The 7,769-nt window shown below is 50.4% G+C and overlaps 1 non-coding gene across 1 annotated transcript; it reads right to left on the bottom strand.

The window, feature by feature from the left end:
• Positions 1–1,285: 1,285 nt before the first annotated feature.
• Positions 1,286–1,357, bottom strand: TRNAQ-UUG (transfer RNA glutamine (anticodon UUG)). The gene has a single exon. It is a non-coding gene; the product is annotated as a tRNA-Gln (tRNA).
• Between the last annotated feature and the right edge of the window lie 6,412 nt (positions 1,358–7,769).

Below are 7,769 nucleotides of genomic sequence, written 5' to 3' on the forward strand. Positions count from 1 at the left end.
CTGAGTTTGACTCCCGGTCATGGAAATGGACAGTGGCGAATTGTATCGGAATAGGTGACGAGCCAAGCAACATCCCACCACCCCCCACGTCACTAGTTTGCACTGACCGGCGTGGTGAAGTATGGTCAAACTAACCCCATGACCGGCGAGGCCTTCATCCAACAGTGGACACAGAGCTGTACATTTCGATTTAAAGCTGCTTCCGTGACTGCAGGGATTCATATTCTTGGTTCATTCGGTAAAGTCATGTAGAAAGGAAATAATAAAATAATATAAATATATAACAATAAAAAATTATCACGACGTTTCGACTGCAACACAAGCAATCATCGTCAGGTGTGAAATCCACAGCAAGAAAATTTGAAAATTTGAAAAAAATTCTTGCTGTGGATTTCACACTTGACGATGATTGCTTGTGTTGCAGCAGTCGAAACGTCGTGAGAATTTTTATTGTTTTATATTTCTATTATTTTATTATTTCCCTTCTACGTGATGACTTTACCGAACGAACCAAGAAGATGAATCCCTGCAGTCACGAAAGAAGCTTTACATCGAAATCCTCCCAGGTCCGTCGCCATCTCTCGCGGCCCCAGTGCCGCGCTAATCGTCCGTCTCACTCCTCCCAACGCGCGCGGGCCGAGCTCAGACGAGACCGGGCGCATTCAGGGTGATACGGTCGTAGGCCATGCTTGCAGAGACATGACGCACATTCATATGTAAAAATCAAGATTCTACTCTACTGCGGGAGGTCAACACTCATGAAAACGTTTATTCTGGACTCCTGGTTGAGTCCCGAAAGAGTGGCATTAAACGTGCATAAATATATTATATATATATTTATGCATGACAGACAGACAGACAAATAATCCCTGATGGGCAGTGTGGAACTGTTGTTCCTACCTGCTGTGTACACGATCACGTGACTTGAGGTAGCCAGGTAGACAGCCCCCTTCACTATCGGACCCTCCCCTAGGCCCCTCCCCTGACACCCCCCCCCCCCCCTCAGGCCCCTCTCCTGTCTCCCCCCTTCCTTAGGCCCCTCCCCTGACTGACCCTCCTCCCTTAGGCCCCTCCTCTCTCCGTACCGGCAGGAGGTCTCCACCAATCAAAGAGCTGTTTATATTATATATATATTTATGCACGACAGACAGACAAAAAATCCCTGATGGGCAGTGTGGAACATATTGTTCCTACCTATATAACGAAAAATCAGTTTAAATAATTACTAAGAACTCGTGATCCCAATTATTGAAACAACTACCAAAAGCATTTTTTAAACATGACTTGGTTCCACCGAGATTTGAACTCAGATCGCAGGATTCAAAGTCCTGAGTGCTAACCATTACACCATGGAACCTTCACACAGAAACCTTGTTACACAGTCAACACGAGAGTGGGTTCAATCAATTGAGGGTGGGGCTGGGTGGGGAGGGGCTGGGTGGGAAGGGCTGGGTGGGAGGGAAGGGGCTTGTGCCCGCCCTCACAGTGGGGCACATGTGCTGGGGCTCAATGTCCAGGATGAGTGAGTTTGCTCCTCCTCCCATCACTTGCGACTCAGCAGCTCGCTGAGCATCTGGCTGTGACGCTGCTGAATGTCGAGCAGCTCTGCAAGAGAGGCGAACAGCTTCTTCTTGACACGACCGCCGCCATCAGCACCACCGGCAGTGTCAGCGGGGGCTGCGTGACGTCGTTTGGACGCTTGCCGAGGAGCAGCTGAAGCAGTAGCAGCAGCAGTAGCAGCAGCAGTAGCTTGCTCCGCTCGCTCCAGGTCATGTCCCAGCGGCTGCACCTGCAGCTGGTCCCACTGCAGCTTCTCCTGATCCAGCTTCTCCTGCTGCAGCTGCAGCTTCTCCTGCTGCAGCTGCAGCTTGTCCTGCTGCAGCTGCAACTTGTCCTGATCCAGGTCCAGCTTCTCCTGCTGCAGCTGCAGCTTCTCCTGCTGCAGCTGCAGCTTGTCCTGATCCAGGTCCAGCTTCTCCTGCTGCAGCTGCAGCTTCTCCTTCTGCAGCTGCAGCTTGTCCTGATCCAGGTCCAGCTTCTCCTGCTGCAGCTGCAGCTTCTCCTGCTGCAGCTGCAGCTTCTCCCACTGCAGAAGAGAACACAGGAGCTCTAGGTAATACACTCCCATATTCATCATCATCATCCATCACCCATCATCATCATCATTCAGTAACAAGCGCCATCAGCAGCAGCAGCACCATCGCTGTCCTTGAAACTGATTGGTCCACACCAGAGACAGCTTTCTTTAGAGCCCAGGGCAATGCATACATGATCAGAGTGTTGTTTTTTTGTTTGCATTTGACTGCAAGTTTTTGTGGTTAATGTCAACGCGATTCCTTGCAAAAGGTGTCAGTTTTGTTTGCCAGAAAAAAGGGGAAAACGCCCATGAGTGTATGTTGGTATCTGGTAAAGGAGGTCCCGTGATGTAATCAGGATGCCTCACCCCTCATCCCTCCTCGCCACACCGAAGACAGCTGCTGCTGCTGGAGGAGGAGATGGAGGTCGTCAAAATGTCATCGAAATCCCGGAGTCGGACAAACCGCACGGGGTGGTTGGACATCGCAATTGGCGGTTTTAAAAAACAAACAAAATTCAACGGGAAAAGTTCGAAGCTTTGCTAGATCCATCTTCTTGGTTCTTTCGGTAAAGTCACGTAGAAGGGAAGTAATAAAATAATAAAAATAAAACATTATATTATTTTATTATGTTTTATATTTAATTTTATTACTTTATTACTTCCCTTCTACGTGACTTTACCGAAAGAACCAAGAAGATGAATCCCTGCAGTGACGAAAGCTTTAAATCGAAACTTTGCTAGATCCTCAACCTCAGGATGTCAAATTATAACTCGACAACAAGGTGCACGGATTGCTGGCGATACAGACGGGGAACGGAGGTTAAAACCCTCGGAATCGCCTTGGGTAACAACTTCATGGTATATAGCACAGATGTTGGCCAAGCATTAACCAAATGGTAATTATTCTTTGGTTCTTTCGGTAAAGTCACGTATAAAGATAAAATAATAAATTAAATACTAGCATACGACGTTTCGATTGCAACACAAGCAATCATCATCAGGTATAAAGTAAATAGAAACACAAATCTAGTCTACTTTTCTAAGTATACTAAGTATACTAGATTTGTGTTCTATTTCTATTTAATTAAAAATTAAATAGAAACACAAATCTAGTATACATTTCTAAGTATACATTTATAAGTATACTAGATTTGTGTTTCTATTTAATTTATACCTGATGATGATTGCTTGTGTTGCAATCGAAACGTCGTAGTATGCTAGTATTTAATTTAATTTATTATTTTATCTTTATACGTGACTTTACCCAAAGAACCAAAGAATAATTCCTGCAGTCACGAAAGCTCCAAATTAAGTTCAAATGGTAATTATGAAAGTATCAGGCCTGGGGTCGTTCACAAGAGATGCAATGCGACACAGGTAAATGCGACACACCACCAACACACAATGCATTCCATAGGCTCAGAGCCTCCCCAACCACCTTTGTCTTCCCGCAGCTCACACAGCAGCTCACACAGCAGCACACAGCAGCACACACAGCAGCTCACACAGCAGCTCACAGTAGCTCACAGTAGCTCACACAGCAGCTCACAGCAGCTCACACAGCAGCTCACACAGCAACACACAGCAGCACACACAGTAGCACACAGCAGCTCACACAGTAGCTCACACAGCAGCACACACAGTAGCTCACACAGCAGCTCACACAGCAGCACACACAGCAGCACACACAGCAGCTCACACAGCAGCTCACACAGCAGCACACACAGCAGCACACACAGCAGCACACACAGCAGCTCACACAGCAGCTCACACAGCAGCACACACAGAGCTCCCACAGCAGCTCACAGCAAGCTCACAGCAGCTACACAGCAACACCGCAGCTCACAACAGCAGCTCACACAGCAGCACACACAGGCAGCCCACACGCAGCTCACACAGCAGCTCACACAGCAGCTCACACCGCAGCATCACCAGCAGCTACACACAGCAGCTCACACAGCCGCACACAGCAGCTCACACAGCAGCACACACAGCAAGCTCACACAGCAGCACACAGCAGCTACACAGCAGCACACACAGCAGCTCACACAGCAGCACACACAGCAGCACACAAGCTCACACAGCAGCACACACAGCAGCTCACACAGCAGGCTCACACAGCAGCTCACACAGCAGCTAACCCAGCAGCTCACACAGCAGCACACACAGCAGCACACACAGCAGCTCACACAGCAGCTCATACAGCACACAACGCAGCACACACAGCAGCTCACACAGCAGCACACACAGCAACTCAAAGCAGCTCCACAGCAGCTCACACACCGCACACACAGCAGCACAACAGCAGCACACACAGCAGCTCACACAGCAAGCACACACAGCAGCTCACACAGCAGCACACACGCAGCACACACAGCAGCTCTACCACAGCAGCTCACACAGCAGCACACACAGCAGCTCACACAGCAGCTCACACACAGCTCACACAGCAGCACACACAGCAGCTCACACAGCAGCACACAGCAGCTCACACAGCAGCACACACAGCAGCATCACACAGCAGCTCACACCGCCAGCATCAACCACAGCAGCTCACACAGCAGCAAACAGCAGCACACACAGCAGCATCACACCAGCAGCAGCACGGCACGAAGCAGCTCACACAGCAGCTCACACAGCAGCACGCGGTGGCAGCAGTAAGTCATTGTATGGGTAGGGGGGGCTCCCCTAATATCAAACAGCACGCGAGGATGATTTCGAGCCGTCAGACGAGTGCTGTAGAAGACTGCTCATAGCGCAACTTTGAGTCACTTGCAGAAGTCGAAACTGCGGACAGTGACACGGTACGGGAGATGGGGACGAGGCAGTAGGGGGAGAGAGATGGGGAGAGAGATGGGGGGAGATGGGGAGAGATGGGGAGAGAGATGGGGGGCAGGGGGGTTATCAACTCACTTCCAGAGGAGATTTTAAATGTTCCATGGCTCCACCTGCGCGTTTTCACTTGAGAAGAGGAGATGCCACCACCACCATCTCTGTGTGTGTGTGGGGGGTGTCGTGTGACCATTGGGTGTTCAAAGTGCCCAAGCCCATCGCCTTAATTAGCTGAGTGGTTAATTGCTGTAGCAGGTGGCGCGTGAGTGTTTAAATGGTTTAGCCCATCCACGTGTCTCCACTTATCACCTTCATTAACAGCAGCATCAACAGCAGCATCATCATCAGCAGCAGCAGCATCATCATCAGCAGCAGCAGCAGCATCATCAGCAGCAGCATCATCATCAGCAGCAGCATCATCATCAGCAGCAGCAGCATCATCAGCAGCATCATCATCAGCAGCAGCAACATCATCATCATTAGCATCATCAGCAGCAGCATCATCAGCAGCAGCATCATCACCAGCAGCATCATCATCAGCGTGAGTAGGTTAAACATTGAGTTTTGTAAGGGCACCACGGGGTGACCAGCCCCACCCCTCCCAGCCCCCACCCTCCACACCCAGCCCCACCTCTCCCCCCACCACCCCCACCACCACCCCCCACCACCACCCCCCACCACCACCACCACCCCCACCACCACCACCCACCACCACCACCACCCACCACCACCCCCACCACCACCCACCACCACCCCCACCACCACCACCCCCCACCACCACCAGGAGGGGTGAAGGGAGGGGGGCGGGGGGCAGGAAGTGGACAAGAGGAAGTCGTGGGGCGAGGGGCGAGGGGGGCGGGGCGAGGGGCGAGGGGGCGGGGCGAGGGGGGCGGGGCGAGGGGGGCGAGGGGGGCGGGGTTTGGGGGTGAACTCAAGTGACCCGACAGACGTTGAGCGCAATTCTTTGTTTATTTCGGTAACGTCGCGTAGATAGGGAACACAATATTAATAATAAAAATAATAAAATATAAAAATGTAATAAAAAAATATATAACAAATAAATAAATAATACCCCCGTCGACAGGAAGAGGGAAAAAAATCCCCTCCCCCACAATTTGGCGCCCTTTGCACGACGCGACTCGGTGAGCAGCTCAGTTCTAGCGGCGTGAACACGCGGGGCGCATCGTGGGTGATCACCATCAACATCAACAACATCATCATCAACAACATTAACTACATCATCAACAACATCATCATCAACAACATCATCATCAACAACATCATCACCACCAACAACAACATCATCAACAACATTAACTACATCATCAACAACAACATCATCATCAACAACATCAACAACATTAACTACATCATCAACAACATTAACTACATCAACAACAACAACATCATCATCAACAACATCAACAACACCATCATCATCAACAACATCATCAACACAATCACCATCATCACCTCCTCCTGCCCGGCCCCACCCTCCCCTCTTGTTGTCTCCCGCAGCTCGAGCCGGCGGCGGCTACGAGCAGCAGCAGCATCATCATCATCAGCAGCAGCATCATCAACATCAGCATCATCATCATCAGCAGCATCATCAGCAGCAGCATCATCAGAATCATCATCAGCAGCATCATCAACATCAGCATCATCATCAGCAGGAGCAGCAGCATCATGGCCACGTGGACGCTGTGCTTGGGCAGCAGGACGAGCTTGATCTCCATGGCCGGCATCCGCTACGAGGGCACCCTGAGCGGGGTCAACACGGACGACTGCACCGTCGCCTTGGCCAAAGGTCACGCACGGGGGGGTGGGGGGGGGGTCACGGGTCAAAGGGGGTGAGGGCTTAAACACTTCCCTGCTCCTTGCGGAGGGAGCTGCTAGGAACACGTTGGCCAGGGTCAACGACGGTGACCAGGGCGTGGGGCGTGCTGTGTTCTGCAAACATGGCCGACTGTGAGGGCGGGCAGCACAAGGCGGCGTGAGTAGGTGAAACGTTGAGTTTTATAAGGGCACCACGGGGTGAGCAGCCCCTCCCCACTCAGCCCCTCCCCACCCAGCCCCACCCAGCCCCACCCTCCCCACCCAGCCCCTCCCAACCCAGCCCCTCCCACCCCCCACCCAGCCCCACCCTCCCCACCCAGCCCCTCCCCACCCAGCCCCACTGCAGGGATTCATCTTCTTGGTTCTTTCGGTAAAGTCACGTAGAAGGGAAATAATAAAATAATAAAAATAAAACATAATAAAATAATTCTCACGACTTTTCGGCCACAACGCAAGCAGCCGTCCTCAGGTGAAGAACAGGTCTGTCGAGAAGACAGAGTCTGAATGACACGCCCCAGGCTTGGAACGTCTATTTAAGCTTAGAGTCGTGGCATCTCTTCAGAAAGGTGAGAGACTCGATTATCCCGGAGTTTGTTGAAGGATCTTAAAGTTTTGTGTTCTTCACCTGAGGACGGCTGCTTGCGTTGTAGCCGAAACGTCGTCAGAATTATTTTATTACGTTTTATTTTTATTATTTTATTACTTCCCTTCTACGTGACTTTACCGAAAGAACCAAGAAGATGAATCCCTGCAGTCACGAAAGCTTTAAATCGAAAAAAGTCAGTGATTGCTTTCGTGTTAAAATACGGTGCTGTATTTTAGGATAGTGTGTTTACAATATCATTTTACGTAGATATCCACATTCACTTAATATTTTTCTTCCGCAAGTTTTTTTTGAAAATGCAATATTTGACATCATCTCAAAAACCCGATGTGATAGACAAAAACCGACGCCAGGGTTGGGATGAAACGCACGACCTCCGATAGACACCAGGCGAGGTGGTTCACTTCTCACCACGGTGGC

The sequence above is a fragment of the Lethenteron reissneri genome, unplaced genomic scaffold (genome assembly GCF_015708825.2).
Source record: "Lethenteron reissneri isolate LAM-NWPU_2019-01 unplaced genomic scaffold, ASM1570882v1 scaffold_1384, whole genome shotgun sequence".
Classification (NCBI taxonomy): Eukaryota; Metazoa; Chordata; class Hyperoartia; order Petromyzontiformes; family Petromyzontidae; genus Lethenteron; species Lethenteron reissneri.